This window comes from Siphateles boraxobius, unplaced genomic scaffold (assembly GCF_051911475.1).
Source record: "Siphateles boraxobius isolate OS27281-9 unplaced genomic scaffold, OSU_SipBor_1 65, whole genome shotgun sequence".
NCBI lineage: Eukaryota > Metazoa > Chordata > Actinopteri > Cypriniformes > Leuciscidae > Siphateles > Siphateles boraxobius.
Window position 1 is genome coordinate 7,286,994 of NW_027509192.1, and position 19,097 is coordinate 7,306,090.

General features: G+C 37.0%; 1 long non-coding RNA gene across 1 annotated transcript; it reads left to right on the forward strand.

Moving 5' to 3' along the window:
• The first annotated feature begins 1,248 nt into the window (after window positions 1-1,248).
• On the forward strand, window positions 1,249-18,880 carry LOC143720769 (uncharacterized). Its single transcript, XR_013196633.1, has 7 exons — window positions 1,249-1,436; window positions 5,324-5,358; window positions 9,450-9,619; window positions 11,384-11,498; window positions 12,750-12,897; window positions 15,070-15,239; window positions 18,256-18,880. It is a non-coding gene; the product is annotated as an uncharacterized LOC143720769 (long non-coding RNA).
• The last annotated feature ends 217 nt before the right edge of the window (window positions 18,881-19,097 follow it).

Consider the following 19,097-nt stretch of genomic DNA (forward strand, 5'->3'; position numbering starts at 1 on the left):
TTTTATTTTAAGACAAAATAGTATAGATGTTGGCAATTTATCGATTATTTTTCATAATATGATGATAAATATCAGTACATCCCTAGTCATTGGTTAACTATATGTTTTTTACACCGTTTCCTACCAATCCAAGCCCAGTGGCAGAAAAGCTATGTACATATTACTGCATTGCAAATGTTTGCATTCACGTTTCGTCCCTCAAAACAGAGTCTCCATAGAGGGACCTATTCCTTAGGCTGCTTAATGAAAACATATCCGTTATCAGTGTTAATAACAGAACCCCCAGAACTGATTGTAGCTTACGGTCACAGAATGCATAACACCTGCCTGTCCATTATCAAAGCTGCCTGCCGCTTATGCAAATATAGCAAGATAGTCCTGTAGATCAGTCTATGAGGGCCCACCAGTCAGATCAGACTTCCCAGGAGGTTTGTGTCACTGATAGCAATCACTGCCAAACAAGCATACAACATTACAGACTCAAATTAGCAGAGCACAGGAGAGAGAAAGGGGATTAGAGAGATCTGCTCTCCCACCGGCCCAACTTACAAATTAAATATGATAATCAAACAACACGATAACAATGGATTTGATGACGGGTTTAGCAAAATTTAGCTTGTTACCCATGATTGCACGCTCTAATTTGGATTTTTTCTTTCATTGATGGTGGTGATTATGGCTTTTTTGTTTTTCTGTCATTTTGTATTACTACATGTAAGTTGAAAGTGCTTAAAAAAAAGAAGTAAATAGCTGTGAAACACTAAGATATACATCTCTTTACAATATGTCAGTATTTTTCAGGAACTATTGTTGGTTTTAATAGCTGTAAGACTGAGTATTGATACCGATTTATTTCTTTTTTTTAATTTCGGTTTTAACTTGTTTTAAGATTTAACAACAGGAACAAATGTATACATTTGATTTTTTAATGTATCTTATAAAAAATACTCAATCCCTGAAAGTAATGATAAACACTAGTGGTGAAGTAATGATAATTGGAAAATCATTATTTTTACTCAGCCCTAGTTCTAAAGAATTATTTTATTCTTATGAAATGTTAGTTGAAACAAAAGCATTTCTTCTTTAACCCATTGTTAGTTCTTTACCTCAGTTTTAAGGCCTGTTAGATGACCATGTTGAACAACTACTGGGGCTCTCCAATTGCTTAAAAAACAGCTGGTATTCAAATTGGATTCCCGGTCTAATTTCCTCTGAGGTAACTGGCATGTCTGTCCCATCTGTCAACAGGTGAGAACCAGAGCTGAGGCCGAATGCTCTGGTGGCTGCCTGCACAAACAGCCTAATTCAATAAGGTGATGTCTGTGTCAGCCAATGCTTATCTACTGAATTCACACAATGTGTCTGGGAGTTTGAACAGTGCTTGGCTGAGCAAGGTGGAAAGTTGACACCTGCCTTTCCAATCCCTTAAGACAACAGTAAGTACCTCACCTGCTGTTGTTATGACCTGACCAAGATTTAATAACATCATGTTGAGGGAAAAGTTGGTAAATAACCTGATTTCTCTGATTTTATTACATCATCCATTCTATTTAAAGCTATAACATCAACCATTCAAACTTTTCTTGGACTGATTCTTGAGGTGTAAAACCAACAGATTGGAGCATTCATGACTCGAAGCTTCTCTTCTCTTTATTGTCGAGGCAATCAGGAGTTTATTCGAAGTTAAGAGCAATGAGAGAGAGTAGAGTGAAAGCCTCTCATCAAAAGAAAAGGCCCGAAACAATTGTTTTGATGACTGATCTGTGGCCCAGACTGTCATCATTACCCCCCTTGAGAGGGACACACACCCCCTAAAACAATCCACTCTGGGCTAATGGCTCCTACGCATTTCATTTGTAAGACACTATAGAAAGTATGCTACAATAGGCTCCATCTTGAGAGGGCCCATCTGGGTGCCTCTTAGATCCTTTGAACAGCATGGAGGGTCGCTGACCTAGAAAGCCATCAATAAAAGACAATCCTTGGGAGGACAAATTGAAGAGCGGTGGAATCTCTCGTCTTTGCCTTACTCAGCTTTGAGTTTATGGGTGAGGCTGATGATATTTGCCCACTGTACTGTGTTCCTTACTCAACTTTGCTGTCATTATTTGGCCGTCGGGGTCAAGTTGTTTCTGAGGTGAAGGAGACGTTGGCTCCTTTGCAGGTGATTTGGAAAGGGCTGTCGCACAAGAAGTGAAATTTAAATGTTAAGTGGTTTTACCCCATACTTTGGTCCAAACTTGTCAAAAATTAGCTCTGACTTTAAAGGAATACTCTGAGTTCAGTACAATTCAGCAGCAATATATATTATACCCTTATAATGAAAGTGAATGGGGTCAATTTTTTGAGAATTTTTAAAGCAGAAATGTGAAACTTAGAAGATTTAAGATAAAACCAAAACCTTAATAAGATAAAACCAAATTCTACAAGTTAAAAGTACAATCTGTTAACTTTTGTAGTATTATTATTTAAAGCTGTCTAATCATTTTAACTGTAGTTTTACAGTTTTAGTGTTTTGCAGAGATTAAGTTGTAAAATTACATATAACTTTACACAGAAAAGGTTAGTAAATCATTTTATCATTAAGTCATATTTACATGAATATTGTTTACGTCTTGTGGCTATTCTGTTGAAACCGTAAGTATTTTGACATTTACGTATTGGCCCCATTCACTTCTATTGCAAGCTGTAACTGTAACCCAAATTTTACCTTTTTTTAAACAAAGGAAAGGCAATGTGTTTGTGTTCATCAGCATTATACCACAATTTCTGTTGGTTTGAGTTTAACATGTGCTAAACCAGGAATATTCCTTTAATTAACCACATTCATACTTGTATTTTCTATTAGTCATTTTATTTAAAGGGTGCATTTAATTAACTTTTAGTACTACACATTCTTTAAATGTAATTATGAAGTTTATGAAGTGTGCTTGAACATTTTGAGTCATGCTACTGTTGATATTTGTTAGCCGTTTCGATGATCTAATGAGGCTTTGATTGGCGGGACCACATCATTGACCTCAGAAAAACACTCTGAGTTTGTCGTACCGCCAGTCCACCTCCAAATAACAGGTTTTAACCAATGCCTTTAAATGACCAAATGATTGCAATGAAACGACACAATAAATCACACATCTGAGCCCATTGACAGTCTTTCAGTCAAACGTACAATATACATTGTAATTTAAACTATTGGCTCCTGAGAGGGGAGCTAATTGTTCGCCTTTTTTTTTTTTCAATAATCAGAAAAGGTCAGTGGTGAAGCTGTCATTGCCTTTCACAATGCCAGCCAGGCAACAGATGTTAATTCGAACCATTACTGTCCTATCGCTCGGCGAGATGAGTTCATGACAAACAGCAGAGCTCTCTCCCATGCCGAGAGAGAGACAATCCAACAGACTATAATTACCTCCAGTGCCATGAGACTGATGGAGACAAGCCCTGCAGAAAAGGACCCATCACCTACCTTAGATATAATATTTTACTACCTAGTAATTTATCCATCATTCCTGAAAGCACTTGGGTCCTATTGTTGTCAGAGCAGGGGAATGAAGGCACCGGTGAGGACTTCAATCTCTGAAATTACACCGTTTTGGAGACAAAGGCAGGATGGAGGGAGAAACAAGGAAGCCAGGCTTTTGGGTGGCACTTTTTTCATTGAGTGGCAGATAGTTGAACAATCAGCAAGTCTGGGGGCAAAGTGATGTTGAGGCAGACAGTGCCTTTTGTTTTTAGGCTGAATCGAAATGGTTTGCGGCTGCAAATGAAAAGAGACGTTCATTGCATATCAAAATACAATTTTACTGTAACTGATTCTGTTATTTGAAAGGCTTGGTCTGGAGGGGGAAAACACAAGTTCTTGTGGAACTGATCATATTTCATGCTGAAGTGCATGTACTTGTACGTTAGCTGTATTTCCCGTCTGTCAGGCTAGACATTAATAGAACAAAGATTATCATAGAATCGCAGTTTCATAGGTAACTTTTTGTCATTTTACAGCAATTTTTTGTTTTAGTTTGTCATTTTTGTCTTGTAATAAAAGTATTCTTTAAATTTAGTCAGTATTTTATGATGTCATATTCAATCATTTTCATCTATTCATTTATGACTTAAATCAGTGGTTCTGAACCTTAACTCGAAGGCCCCCAGTTCTATAATACAATCTTTGATTTTATGCATTTTGGTGGAAGCTAAATTTTATGTGATTTTTAGCATTTTAATTTAATTAAGAGTTTTATTATTTTAATTTATTAATAATAATTTATTAATACCTTTAAGTCACCCTGAAGCCCCTTTGGTGTGGAGGCACCCTGTTTGAGAACCACTGACTTAAATGGGATCTAATTTTAGCAGAGAAAAATTCAACCAAATTTTATACGTTTAAATATATCGACATTTCAGAAAAACAACATGTAAAAACTACTGAAATAACATTATAATGAATACACTATTGTAAAATGATGTTGTGAATTCATTATGCTTTAGTTATTAATTCCTTGAGTTTTATTGCGTTATGTAAAGACAGCGTATTCACAACATGACTTGAACATTCCGACTAGCATGTGTCCCGTGGACATCTATATTCATTCACCGTTTCCTGAATCTTTCAATCCAGATCGGGCCTCTGGAGCAAAACTATCTAGCCATGCAGAGTTGATGTAACAAAAAGCCACCAGCCAGTCAGTGAAACCCACAAAAGAGGAAGTGCATCTTCTGCTTGTCATTACAGCTCGGTGATGTTGCTGGTTTTAATGACCTTCCCGAGCATTCACCACAGCCAGGGGGTCATACAAACCCACGACTCTCCAGGAAAAGCCCTCCATTAATGGGAAGAGGAACAGAAGCACCCGGGCCGCTTCAGTTCAGCGGACAGATGGGAGGCCATTGTAAATATTTTGATTGATGGAGGGTGGGGTCAAGGCGTAAACCTTTGTTTTCCATATAAATGGGGAGGACGGGAATCCAATGCAGGATGTTGGCTTGTTTTTTGATAGGCCTTCCATTCCTTAGCATGGCAAAGTGCAGACACACTGAAGGGTAGTGCAGGTTTCCATGGATCTAAAGAATGTTTCGGACATGTTTTGTGTATCTGACCTCGTTTTATATGTAAAGTTCCTGCTGGTCTGAGAGGAATATCCTATAGTGAAGATGTTGTAAATATGTCTGACCGTTGTATGTGTTTGACCATATGGAGAATAATTGCTTTTTTTTCCCCCATGACAAATGGATCTTTTCTGACCCAAGGGATTGCTTTTTTTGTCAAATTAGACCTGACCAAATATTATTTTGCCTTGAGAGTGACACTTTTTCTTTCCTTTCCCAGGAAGAGTCAACAGTCGAAAGAGTCCAAAGCAACAGGTGAATTCAGCCCCTCACATACACTCACACCTTCCTCTCCTCCCCAAACAGAAAAACACTCCTAACCGGCAAACTGCAACAGTGACCAGCCCAGGGATCTAAATCAGCCTTTACCCACACATTACCTTAATGATGTCACAAAGGAATGCCCCATGGTCCTTGTCTCTGATTGGCCCACAGCTGCTCACAGGTCTAATCAGGAACTGTTGGTGTTAAGAGTGGCTTTTCTAATTTAAGGTGTTATCTGCGAGACAATGGCCTGTTTTGTTATTGCGTTAGAAAGGTGATTTGTCCCTGGGGCTCTGACACATCTTCTTTCACACATGTACCTTGTTAAGTGGCCAGGAGACCAGAACGGTCAACATGCTACAAAGTATAGACTGAAATAGATCATTTCATTTTTGAGAAATTATTTGCAAAGTCCCTTTAAAAGTGTTAAAATCACAGTAGTGGTTTATTACTTTATATAAAATGTGGTAGTTGCGATCCTGGATGCTGATTGGTCAATACAGTGTTCTGACTGAAAATACATTACAAAATGATTACAGCATTATTAATAGTGGTAGTAGGCAGTGGTTATTTTATTTTATTTTGATTATAAGTGCAAATCGAGACAGATGTTATATACACTAAGTGGAAAATGGCAATATTTTCCTTGCACTAAGTGGTAGTAGTTAGGTGCTATTTAGCACAAATGGTGGCAGATATTATTTGCACCTCAGTGTATTGTAGTATAATATAAAGCAGTATTCAATAATAGCAACATACACAGTGTATATGATTATATTTATTAAAATAAATATTGATGCTGCTTTATTTATTGTTTAATTGGGTTCGGTTAAAGGTTACGCCAAAAATGTTATGCCCTCTCCACGCAACTGATTCTGTTATCAGCGGGATTTCTTTTGTAATTTTGTCTGGTTCAATCAGTCAATGGTGGGCGTGCCTCTACCATCAGCAACAACAACATTTGCACTTGGTGTAAGTAGACATACCATTATTATTAATATTTATAATAATATTTGTTGTTTTTGTTATTTAATATAAATTGTTTAGTAAATTAATTTAAAAAAATTGTCCTGTGGGTTGCAGAATTTTTATTCATTTATTTGTTTTTTGCTTGTTAATTAATTTATTTTCTAAACCGTTTGTCCGATGTAGGGTTGTGGTATTTATTTATTCTCCAAACCGTTTGTCCTATGCAGTGTTGTGGAATTTGTTTGATTTATTCCAGTATACACTTAATGAAGTGCTATATTGTGAATATAGTCATGGCTAAAGGGTTTGCAAGCAAGCCAGCTGTCAAAATTGAACATACTAAGAGTTCTCAGTGCTCTATGCCATTATGCCAACATAAATTTCATAATTTACAGTAAATCTGTTTGTTGCCGTAATTACTGAGTGTTTGCCATTGCAGATCAGTGTGGCTGATACCTGATGATTGATATGAAATGATGTCTGACGGTGCTGGAGTTGTTAGCACATTCAATTCACATTAAGATAAATTGACTGCAGAGGGAACAGCCGCTAAGAGTCAAACAGACACACATATGCACGAACGGGCCCTCATAAACATGATTGAAAGCTCTGTACACATCCATCCACGTGCTTGCCTGAATTGCATATAATGACTCCAGGACACGCATAACAAGCACACATAACCACACAGTCAATTGAGTGTGAGAATGACGATGAAACAATCTTTTCCGCTCTGGGCCTGTAATCGGGGCCTCACTTTTGAGCAGCGTCCATGTGAATATGTAGCATATTTGTCACATGGCTTTAATAGAGAGAATCAACTTATTTAGTTTGGGTAATGAGGTGGCGGTCTGTTGTGGGTTGGCAGTGACCTCTGTCAAACACAGGGGCATGAACATGTGAACCGAGGAGGTGACAACTGCTTTGCCCAGCAAGAATGTTAATATCTCACTTGATAAACTATGGATGTGTCTTATTCTGCTCCCTAGAGCCCTATCTTTATGTCATGAACATTCAATTTGTGGACTAACAGGAGCCGTGATCATATTAACACTGACACAATTGAATGTTTCTTAAATTGAGCATATATATGCCTTTAGATTTTATTTTATTTTTTTAACTGTATCAAATTGAAAGTTGACTATTAAAAAAAATATTAATAGTAGTCTTGGAATTTTTTTTATTTTTTATGTTTTTAATTGTTTTGCATACATCTTTTTCTTTTAATTATTTTTAATGTATTTAATTTCTATAGATTTTCTATAAACATGTTGTGTAAAGAAAACAAAGGAAAAAAGGTAAATGGCATTTGTGAAGAGAATATTTTTGTGCACCATTTCTACTTAAACTAAAAAATTTGTGAAAATATTATTTAATTGTGTTTTATTGTGAAATCAGCCCTGGCAAGACAAAGAAATGTCCATGTCATTTCCATCACTGAATATTCTTAAAAAATACATACATTGAAATTTAAAAAATGTAGCTTACAGCACTGTTTAACACATAGTGCATCTTTTGTTAATGCCATTAAAAAATATAAAGGTAACTACAGAAAATAGGACTTTGTCTTGATTTATACTTAGACTCGTCTTTTGTTAACTTAAAACATGGCATTGTAGAAATTTCCTGACCTCTCACTAGATTCACTTACCAGAAACAAAGTGAACGTCTCAGTGCACCAGAACTATTTTGACATGGCTGACTCCCTAGCTAGTAGCCAGTGTACTGGCTTCTGAACTAGTGAGCTGATTGAGCCACACCCCATTACACCTGCTTTGTTTACCTCAGCATTGCTCTTGAGGAATCAGGCATGGCTTCACCACACTCCCCTTTTCGCCTGTCATTTTAGTTTGTTTGATCTCCTGTGGCGTTTAACATTCTTTTTTTTTAAAAGACGATGGCTATTGTGAATTGAGCTAATAAAACTGTTTATCCATGTGCTAAGAAGTGTGAGTGTGAAGAGCACTTGAGATTTGTCCCAAACCACTGCACCCTTTGTGGCCGTTGGAGTGGGTGTGATCCTTAGCCAACAAAGCTTGTTTGACTTGTAGTTTATTTTTCCGCACCGATCTGTTAACTCGGTTGTCATTACAAGCCGTTAAAGGCACAAAGCCTTTTTTGGGGCGTAATTACAACAGTCAATTATTCAAATTTGCTTTTTTCAGTCATCTAATTCCCATCTAAAGACATCACATCAGACTGTAAGAGTAAAAAAAAAAATGTCTGAATGATTTTATGCCCAATTTTCTCTACCTATGTAACAAAGCGATTATTTTCTCTCCCCCGGAAACAAAATTAGAAGGTACAGTTCCTATTCAATGGGCCGTTTGTCTATCTGCGGCAATATATAAACTGTCACAGCATGAAATCGGTTTTCTGCCTTGGTTCATTTCAAATCAGAGGTTTCGAGCGCATTAGTATCGCAATTAGAGGGCCTCGGTTATGCGACGCAAGCTGTGGAAACAGAGAGACCCATTTCTTTTTTTTTCTTTTCTTCCCTGACTTTCGGGTTTTAAGAAGGTGACTGGGCCTGCACCCTAATCGCCACAGATAATAAATTGATCAACTCTTAAACTTCTGAGAGGGTTGAATGGGGCTCACCCCCTCCATTGAGTGTGGAGGGATTACTCACGCTTAGTTGGCTCTAGGTAGTCTTTGGCAAGCCTCCCCACCAGGCCTGGGAATGGGGCTGCATTGAGGCCCATTCACAAGCGCCTGACACAGAGCGTGCTTTTATACAGCACTGCTTTATTATGAGAAGATCCCCAGCCGCCCACCCCGGGCTTGTCCTTGCCATACTCTTTCTTGCACGTTAAGAAAAGGTTATCCCCTACCTTAATCCATATTGCAATGTGGATTAGAGCGTGTGTGTGTGTGTGTGTGTGTGTGTGTGTGTGTGTGTGTGTGTGTGTGTGTGTGTGTGTGTGTGTGTGTGTGTGTGTGTGTGTGTGTGTGTGTGTGTGTGTGTGTGTGTGTGTGTGTGTGTGTGTGTGTGTGTGTGTGTGTGGAGGGGGCGTGCGGAGTGTTTCAACTTCACACAGGATTCCCCCCTCCCATCGAAACACACTCACTCTCCCTCTTTCACCCTGTTTTTCTCTCTCTCTTTTACAAAGTGCCTATAGGCTCTGGTAAAGGATTTGCATCTTGAATGGGTAACCTGCAGTTCTCCTCAATGAAGACATCAGATCAAAGTTCAACCAGTCAAAGCCCTGCTAAAACGTTAAGGAGGCCGGCACGTACACAAAGGCACGGGATGAACGGCAACTGCTGCCTCAAGAGAGGGGTAAAAAAACACACTGGAATCCCTGATCCAGATTAAGAGTGGATTATGGCGTTCACAATGGAGCCGGTTTCAATTGAATTCACTAAAGAATTGTGTTCAATATTTCAATTTTTAATGGTTATTGTAAACTTTTCATAGAATTAAAAATTATAAATAATGAATCCTCTTCTAGAACTTCGGATCCATCCATTACCGAAAATTCCACAGTTAACACCATTGATTTCCACCTGTTTCTACCAGCATCTTAAGCTCTAAAGTAACTCTTGTCAATTTAATATATTTTAAAATGTAATTTATTCCTGTGATGCAATGCTGAATTTTCAGCAACATTACTCCAGTCTTCATCATCACATGATCCTTATTTGGAATAGAAATCTTTTTTCTAGTCAGATCAAATCACCATTATATAGCACTTTATAAAATACTGATAGTATCAAAGCAGCTTCTTATTGATAAACAGGAAAATAATGATCAGTGATGCAAACTTCATCAAATATGAGACAAATTTTAATTCTGCTGTAAAGCAGCTCTAAAAAATGTCTTTATTGCCAGTTTCAATCAGTTTAATGCATCACTGCTGAATTAAAAGTATTAATTATTTTTTTAAATCATACTGATCCCAAACATTTGAATGCGTATATATATATATATATATATATATATATATACACATTATATAAAAACTGGTACTTTCTGTTCTTTAATTTATTCAACAACAACAACAAAATCTTAACCTAAATGTTAGTCTCATTAATCCTTTTATTATTTTGAATATTAATTATATTTAACAATATTTATACTTCATTTGGATTGATTATGTTCTAAAATTATCTTTCGAAAACATCTTAAGCGCCACTAAAGCTAAAATAGCACGGCAAAAGACAATAACGCACTTAATTACTGCCCTTTCCTGGCGCCAGGTCGTGCTTAATTGCTTTTGCCTTATTTGTGACAGTCAGATCCCTAAGTTTAGGATCTGGGCTTTATCATTGACTGCTCACTGACTAGAAATGAATCCTTTTTCTGTTGTCTCTTAATAAATGAGCCAGATGCCCCATGTTGGTTCCTTGACTATTAAATTGGGTTACTTTATGATATGGTATAATTGGTATCAATTGCACTCCAGGTGATGTGGACCCTGTTGTTTAAATGGTGCTGCTTTTCCCACAATGAAGGCAGCGCCTTGCTGGGTGCAAACTGTACCGAGACACTTCTCTGGGTAGCTATAATCTTAATTAGCTAACCCACTCGTTCACGTAGATATTCGCATTGCCTTCATCATTATCTATATGAAATACGCCCAGCTGGATGGCCATGATACAATATATTACACACAAAGGCAACTGTGTGAAATGTGTCCTCTCCCCTCCTTAAAATCGTGGTGTGGTGCAAAAGGACCTGAGCATTTTTCTCCTCATTTAATTCGGGCCTGGTGAGCGGTGTTTAGCGCAGCGGGCTCAGAGGGCGCCATTGTTTATTTGTCAAAAGTTAAAATGCCTCTCTTCGACAGCTCTTTAAAAGCAGGTTTCAAGAGGTGCCCCAATGCTAAATTGTAAAGTTGTGTCCAGAATGGAACACATGGTAAAGAGTGCCGTAATTGATGGGTTTGTTGGAGGAGCACTTAAATGAATGTTTGGTATTATGGGCCTTTTATGTGTAATAGGCCTGGTTAAGATCATAAAAGCTAAGGAAATGTTAACACTTGAAAGAAGTACCAGTATACTAGCATGATTTTGTAATGTTTAAGCATTTGTTTCCAAACAGCTTAAAGCCACAGGGAGTTGCAGACCATTGGCTAACTGGAGATTGAAGCAGAGGCTGTGTATGATCAAGGATGCAATCAACAAAGTATTTGGACTCTTAAGCCACAATTATAAAGGTAAGAATGTCATTGCATTCAATAACGAAGTATCAAACCAATGGTTTGGCATGTATTAGATATAGCACAAAAAGTTAGGGTGTTTAAGCTAAATTTAAACTTTGGAACCTTCTGGTTGTCAAGTGCTAGTGGAACATGTCTATAGTTAATGTAATGCTTGCTTAAAAAAAAAAAAGTCTAAGCTGGTTTTCTGCTCTTAAATGGTCTCCCCTTGTCTGTTGGCTGGATTTAAAAAGGTTTTGGGCTTCTTTTTTTTTTTAGCTTAGAGACTAGGTGGCCGGCCAGCTAATAAACACCTACAGTACTTGACCAGGTTGGGAAATTTGTTCAAAAATACAATAAAAACAGTAATATTGTGAAATATTATTTCAATATAAAATAACTTTTCTATTTTGATCTATTTTAAAATGTAATTTATTCCTATGCTGACAAAGCTGAATTTTAAGCATCATTACTTCAGTCTTCAGTGTCACGATGCTTAAAAAAAATCATTCTAATATGCTGATTTGCTGCTCAAGAAACATTTCTTATTATTATCAATGTTGAAAATAATTATTAATATTTTTGTGGAAACCGTAGTACTTTTTTCAGGATTATTTGATGAATAGAAAGTTCATATGAACAACATTTATTTGAAATAGAAATCTTTTGTAACATTATAAATGTATTTACTGTCACTTTCGATTAATTTAATCCATCCCTGCTAATTATAAGTATTATTATAATATATTTGTTTAAGTCTTGACCCCAAACAGTTGTGTATCTACTATGACTAACAATTTTGAGAGGATCTTACATAATCTAACATAATTTAGTTCTACAAAGAACTTTTTGTTGTCTATTTCTTTAAAAAAAAAAAAACATCTTCTGCTGGTGCTTTAAAGAACCCAAAAACCAAATATGCTGAACTGAAAAACCTATAACATAAATAGGAAATTTTAATCTCCAAAGAACAATTTAGCAAACTCGAGAACCCTGTGAAAATATGTATTTAATGTATCGAGTCAAAGCAACACGGTAAAGCATACTTATTTTTCCTGTCCTAGTTGTGTTTTTGTTTATTGTCTCATTTCAAAACATTTACTTCAAAACTTGTTGATGATTGTTTAGCGAATTTCAGGAACTATCAGGCCTCACCTTCATTATACCGAAGCGAACATGAATGTACGAAATGATTATACCGGCAGCCCCAGTCATTATCTTATCAAACAATGGCAGCCCTGTTCAAATTAAACATTCTTCTGTTGACAGGTGTGTTCTGCGCTTCTCTTACTGCGTGCCTCATGCGTGTTCACGTCTGAGGTTGCGAGTGTGACAGACAGGGGTTTACTGTGACAGAGAGACCCCCACACACTCCCCAAAGACGGTCTCCCTCCCTGACAGACAGCTCATCTTCCAGGTGAAGGGGTGTGTGTGTGTGTGTGTGTGTGTGTGTGTGTGTGTGTGTGTGTGTGTGTGTGTGTGTGTGTGTGTGTGTGTGTGTGTGTGTGTGTGTGTGTGTGTGTGTGTGTGTGTGTGTGTGTGTGTGTGTGTGTGTGTGTGTGTGTGTGTGTGCGCGCGTGTGTGTGTGTGTGTGTGTGTGTGTACATATAGTACACTGCGTAGGAGTAGTGTGACAGACAGAGGCACATTGTGTGTGTGTGTGTGTGTGTGTGTGTGTGTGTGTGTGTGTGTGTGCGCGTGTGCGTGGGTGTATTCTGATAGACAGAGGTTCAGTGCTGCAGAGGCAGGTGAAGGTGATGCCCTGATTCAGCTGTGGACTGTTTATTAGAGATGGAGGGAGCGATAGACAGACAAACAGGGGGGAGGAGGGGGTGCAGATCAGGTGTTTCTCACCCAGCCCCTCGTTAATGGCTCGTTCATTATTTCTGATTTAGCGCTGTGGTGGTGTCAAATCTTAACTCTGTTCATTAAATCATTCTTCTTCTTTTTTTCCAGACGGTAAGTGAGGCCAGTGTAATGAAGCCATCACAGTCTCAGCAGAATTCACCCCTTGTTAAGCGTCTCTTGTAGGTTGTGAATGGCAGTCACTGATTAACAGCTTCCCCAGTGTCTTGATTATGGCACTTATCAATGGTTTTCCATAGATCTTTTCGAGTAGACTTGTGTTGCATGCATGCATTATAATTGTTTATACTATTAGACTATGTATTCAGTACATTAACAGAAAGCACCATGTTGTTTGTTTTATTTTATTTATTTTTCTGGACATGGTATCATGGTAATACTAAAGTTTTTCGAGACATGTACTATGGTACTAGTTTATATGGCATTGTTTGAAGTGCTGTGTAAATACCATGGTGATTTAAAATGAATAAGAAAATGTATCATTTCAGATTCATGGTATGTGTCAAAGTAACAAGGTATTAACATTTGGTTGCCATCATGGTACCGCTGAAGTCATTCTTTTGCAATTATTTAGTCGATATATTGTTTTGGGGATTGTACCTCTTTTTATTGTTGGCTTACAAACTAAAAATAGACGAAAATATATAACACAAAATATCAACAATTATTTGAAAAATGTAAGATCTGTCATGGTAACTGAAACAAAACAATCTAACTAAAAAACAAAGCAAAATATAGACAAAATATATACAATTATGTAGTAAAAAAAAAAGGAAATAGATCTTTCCTGGTACTGAAACAAAACAAAAATCTAATGAGACTAAACAAACAAAATCTAGACAAAACACAAGTTAATATAGACAAATCCTAACAGAATACATACAATTATAAAAATAAATAAAAAAATAAAGATCTGTCCTGGTAACTGAAACAAACAAAATCTAACTAAAATAAACAAAAGCATATAGAAAAAATTTAAACAATTATTTTATTAATAATAAAGATCTGTCCTGGTAACTGAAACAAACAAAATCTAACTAAAATATTCAAACAAAATCTAGACAAAATATAAGCAATTATTTAAAAAATAAATAAAGCCCTGTTCTGGTTACTGAAACAAACACAATTTAACTAAAATAAACAAACACAGTAGACAAAATATTAACAAATATTTTAAAAACTGAAAGATTTGTCCTGGTAACTGAAAGGTTGTTTAAACACCACATGGGGCAGTTTATAAGCTATCAGCATTTTGTTCTTGAACAAAGCACTTAATCCCCGGTTATGAGAAGATTCCCCCTTCTATGTAAAGCACTTTGAGTGCCGAGAAAAGCGCTATATAAATGTAATGAATTATTATCATTATTATCATTATTATTATTATAATTATTATTATTCCTGGGGGAGTCACTATAATAGGGGGACTGTTGATTTAGTGGGGGGAAAAAATCGATAAAATGACTATTTATTTGTTACTCTTTAAGTGTATAATATGATATAAACAGCCAAGCAGACTGGTATAATAATCATGGAATATATTGACTGAAATCATCATCATAATCAACCATTATAACCACCCCCACACCCACTGCTTGTTGTCACCAGTCCCTTGGATGCTGGTTCAGGAGTTAAGAACAGGCCCAGGTACCTGAAGAAGCCAAGCTCCCTGAGCCCTCTCCTCCCCTGTTATCATGTTACTAATGTTTTCCTTCCTTTACCTCAGGGATTTGGTGGCCTCCAGGGTCTGCCATCATCAGCAGCCAGCAAGCTGTTTCCAGGCAGCTCAGAGGCAAACAAGTATTGTTGAGTGTCATATATGACACTGTGCAAGTCTTTTTTCCACCGTGATCTGGCACGACGCCACATGTTAAAGGGCATCATGCCTTTCCCACCGTAAGTTTACTTTATTTCAGATGTTTCTTTCCTTTTCAGCCTCAATATAATGGAGATAATACATCTGGATAAAGATGTAAAAGTTAAAGTTAAATGTATGAAGGCCAGGACCTCAGCTATATTAACCATCATTTTTTGTTGTTGTTTGTTTAACAAAAAATTTGTCTACTGGAGCACACTCTTTATAGCACTTTTAAACCGCTTTCATATTCACTTATAAATATGTGGAGAGAAATTATAAATCACAATGGAGCTCTGATCTATGATTCTGGCCAAAAGCAGTCTACTTGTGATCTTGCGGTGTGACATTTTTTTGGCTTCTCTCCTCCTCAGTGTGCATGAAGTCTCCTTCACAACCCTAAACTTGACGTGCCAAAAAAGTTGTGACTTGCTTTTGAAAGCCATCCAGCCATTTATAAAGGAAGTCTAGACAGTTGATTGGTTGTTTTGCATTAGTTTAGTGCTTCTTTTAGTAAACTATTTTTAAACAGCAGATGGTAGTTACTGCCAAATGCATCCATCCATCCATCCATCCATCCATCCATCCATCCATCCATCCATCCATCCATCCATCCATCCATCCATCCATCCATCCATCCATCCATCCATCCATCCATCCATCCATCCATCCATCCATCCATCCATCCATCCATCCATCCATCCATCCATCCATCCATCCATCCATCCATCCATCCATCCATCCATCCATCCATCCTCTTACACACAATGAAAAGGCACTTTGAATGAAACTTACTTGGCTTCTCTCTTGTGGGTTAATGAGGTTCTGTTCAATATGCTATTTTCTATATTCCATTTGATGTGTTTAAATATTAATCTGGTAAAATATTAATGCAACGGGAGCCTTCAGCAGTGGCTCTTAGGAGAGGATAACTCCTGATAAGTGTTAATGTATCACAAGCTTTGTAATTTTTGTGAGAGCTGCTCAGAGATCAGTAGGCTTTTATTTTTTGTGGTTACTAATGCTCTGACTTTTAATGGACACACTGATATTAGGGTTGCATAACTACATATGCCTGTGCTACTGTGTTTGCATTTGATCTTTGTAACCACATTGCTGTGTGTATTTGAGTGCATGCATGCATGTTGGGAAGTAACTAGCAATAAGGCCCTATTTACCCCTGATATTAACTTTTGTTTCATACAATCCATTTGAAATGAGAAGTGTAAACGAAGTGTTAAAAAAATTGAAGATTCAGGTATATTTCTCTCCTTTTGTGTGACTTATCACAGTAAACCAAAAAGTATTTTAATAACAGATGTAAATGGGGGCTTTAAAAACTCATTCTAGTGAAATCTGAAAGAATAGATTCAAAAAACAATTCACAGATTTGAGTCCCTCCATGTCATTTAAGATGTCTTGTATTCCTGACTATTATTGACAGACTATTTACAGATTTGATGGTAAAAATAAATTTTATATAAATGCTTTTAGTTAAAATAGTCAATTAATGCATTTAATTAAATAATTTTAATATTAATAAATTCTACTGTTCATTAAGACAGCTAAGGTTTTTTTATTTTTATAAAAAATTATATATAAAAAAATATTTAGTTTAGATTTATGTACAAGTTATGCTTTAAAATTATGGCTCAGATTAAAAATACAGAAGGCTAAAGGCTTCAGTGGCGTTTACTTGAATCTGCCTTTTCTAAATATTTGCTTGGCAGTAATTTAACTACTTGAAAATATGATCAGCTTGGCAACCTCCAAAGTAGCTTCCCCAGCACTAATGCATGCATATCCATGGACGTATCCTAGTGCACTGGTTCTGTGTACGTTCTGGGCATGTGCTGGGAAGTGTTGGTCTGCTTTACTGTATATTGGGGTCACAGCGTGCTGGAGACGGTGTCAGCTGGGTGGGCATATGGAGGTCTTGGCTGCTGGTGCAAGCAGACTGTGGGCAACCCTGGGTCCAAACTTGGGCACATTTGTTCTATAGGCAGAAGGCAGGGGCAACCCCTATACCGGCCACACTCTGAGGACCCGGGACAGTGGCCCCCACCAGATGCCTGTTTTTGTCTACACAGTTCCGCCATTTTGAGATTAATCTTGATGTAATTTGGTTTCAGATTGTTAATGTTACTAAACATCCATGTTAGTTAGTTATATAAAGCATAGTTGGCATAATGTTTTTTTTTCTGTGTGTGTGTTTGACCATCTGACTGTACAATATGCCTCTTATTATATGATTGTGTAACAAAGTATGAGTAAATAGACAACCATATTAAGTTATTGTATTATTTGAGAAGAAAAATACTGTGCAAGAGACATAAAACTACTATAGCTACGAAATCTTTTGTCTTGGACAGTTTTACAGTTTATATAAAAATAATTTCAACATAGAAAAACCAATCAGAATCTTGTATTTTATAGTCATATTTACAATTTTGCCTTCTATTTTAGTGTTTTGGAAATGTGATGAGAAACAAGAAATAGTTGTATCTATTTTATCATGTTAGGGTAAGGGTTCGAAAGTGCTTTTTAAAAAGCATTAAAAGCAGATCCTCATTTTGTTAGTGCGTTTTCTAAAACTTTGAATAATGTATAATTAAAAGCCTGTTACATCCTGCATGAATTGGTTATATAAACTTAAAAAGGGTATGGGGGCTATTCTCTGGTGTTAATTTTACAAACTCACAATCCCGTAGTTTTGGAGTTCTGTTTATGTAAGTTCACATGTCAGGCTGATTAGCTGTAAGAGGTACTAGTGAATAAGGAGATCTTGACTTGACTCAACAGAGATGACATATAATGAAAATGGACACAAAAAAAAGAAAAGAAACATGGCTCTCCGAGCATGAATGTTTCATCAGTTCTACTGCACTATGCTGCTGAAAGCCTCAAGTTGAGTCTCTACCACACAATTGACCTGAAAGTTTAATAATAACTTGCTCATGAGGTGCGAGTGCTATATGTGTGTCAGGCTGTTTGTGCGTCTACATCTAAATCTTCGCTTATATTTCCTACTGTATTTTTATGTGTGTGTGTTTACAGAACATGTTAAACCCCCACCCCACTCTGGATGAAAAGGGTCCTGTGAGAGAGGAGTGTACAGCCAACCACATGGCAGGACAGGCGCGGTGTCCTGGGCTGGGGCCTTATGGAAGGTCAGGGGGGTTGGCGAGTAGCGGCAGCCAGGACTCTGAAGGAAACAGTGGGAGAATGGGGCGGCTTGAGCCCGCTGGTCACCAGCCAACATGCCCAACCTCGAGAGTTCGCTTTTCTCGACTCTGTCTCTCAAAGCACTCCAAATTTGTGGATAGGGAGGTATGCAAAATGACACAATGTAGTTATTTTGGTTCTGTGTAGTAAAGTTGACATTGCCCATTTTAACACTCTAAGCTTATTTATATAAAGTATAGTAGACATAATCAGGCTTTTTGTTGTTATAACCATCTGTAAAATTCACTATTAAAAACCTAATTCACGTTTATTTTTATAGCGCTTTTCGTAATACATATTGTTTCAAAGCAGCTTGGAAATGGGGAAATGCTTGTTTCAAAGTTGAGTGTATCAAAGTAATGTCCATATGGCAGTGATATACAGCTGTAATATGTTGTGTTCGTTAACATTATGTATTCAGTTAAGCAGACACAGTAAACGTGTTTGGCAGCAATTACAACTTGTGCTCGTAATGATTACAATACAAGGATAATATACAATGTTAGGGTAATATTTGATAGTTTTGTACGTCGATCCAAAGTTGGTATAATTTGAATAAAAATGGTTCCAATGGGAGTTTTCGCAGTAATGCCATATAAGAACCATTTTGGGTTCCCGAATTTTTTTTGTAAAAGAACTATAATGTTCTAAAGAACCTTTTTCCACAATAAAGA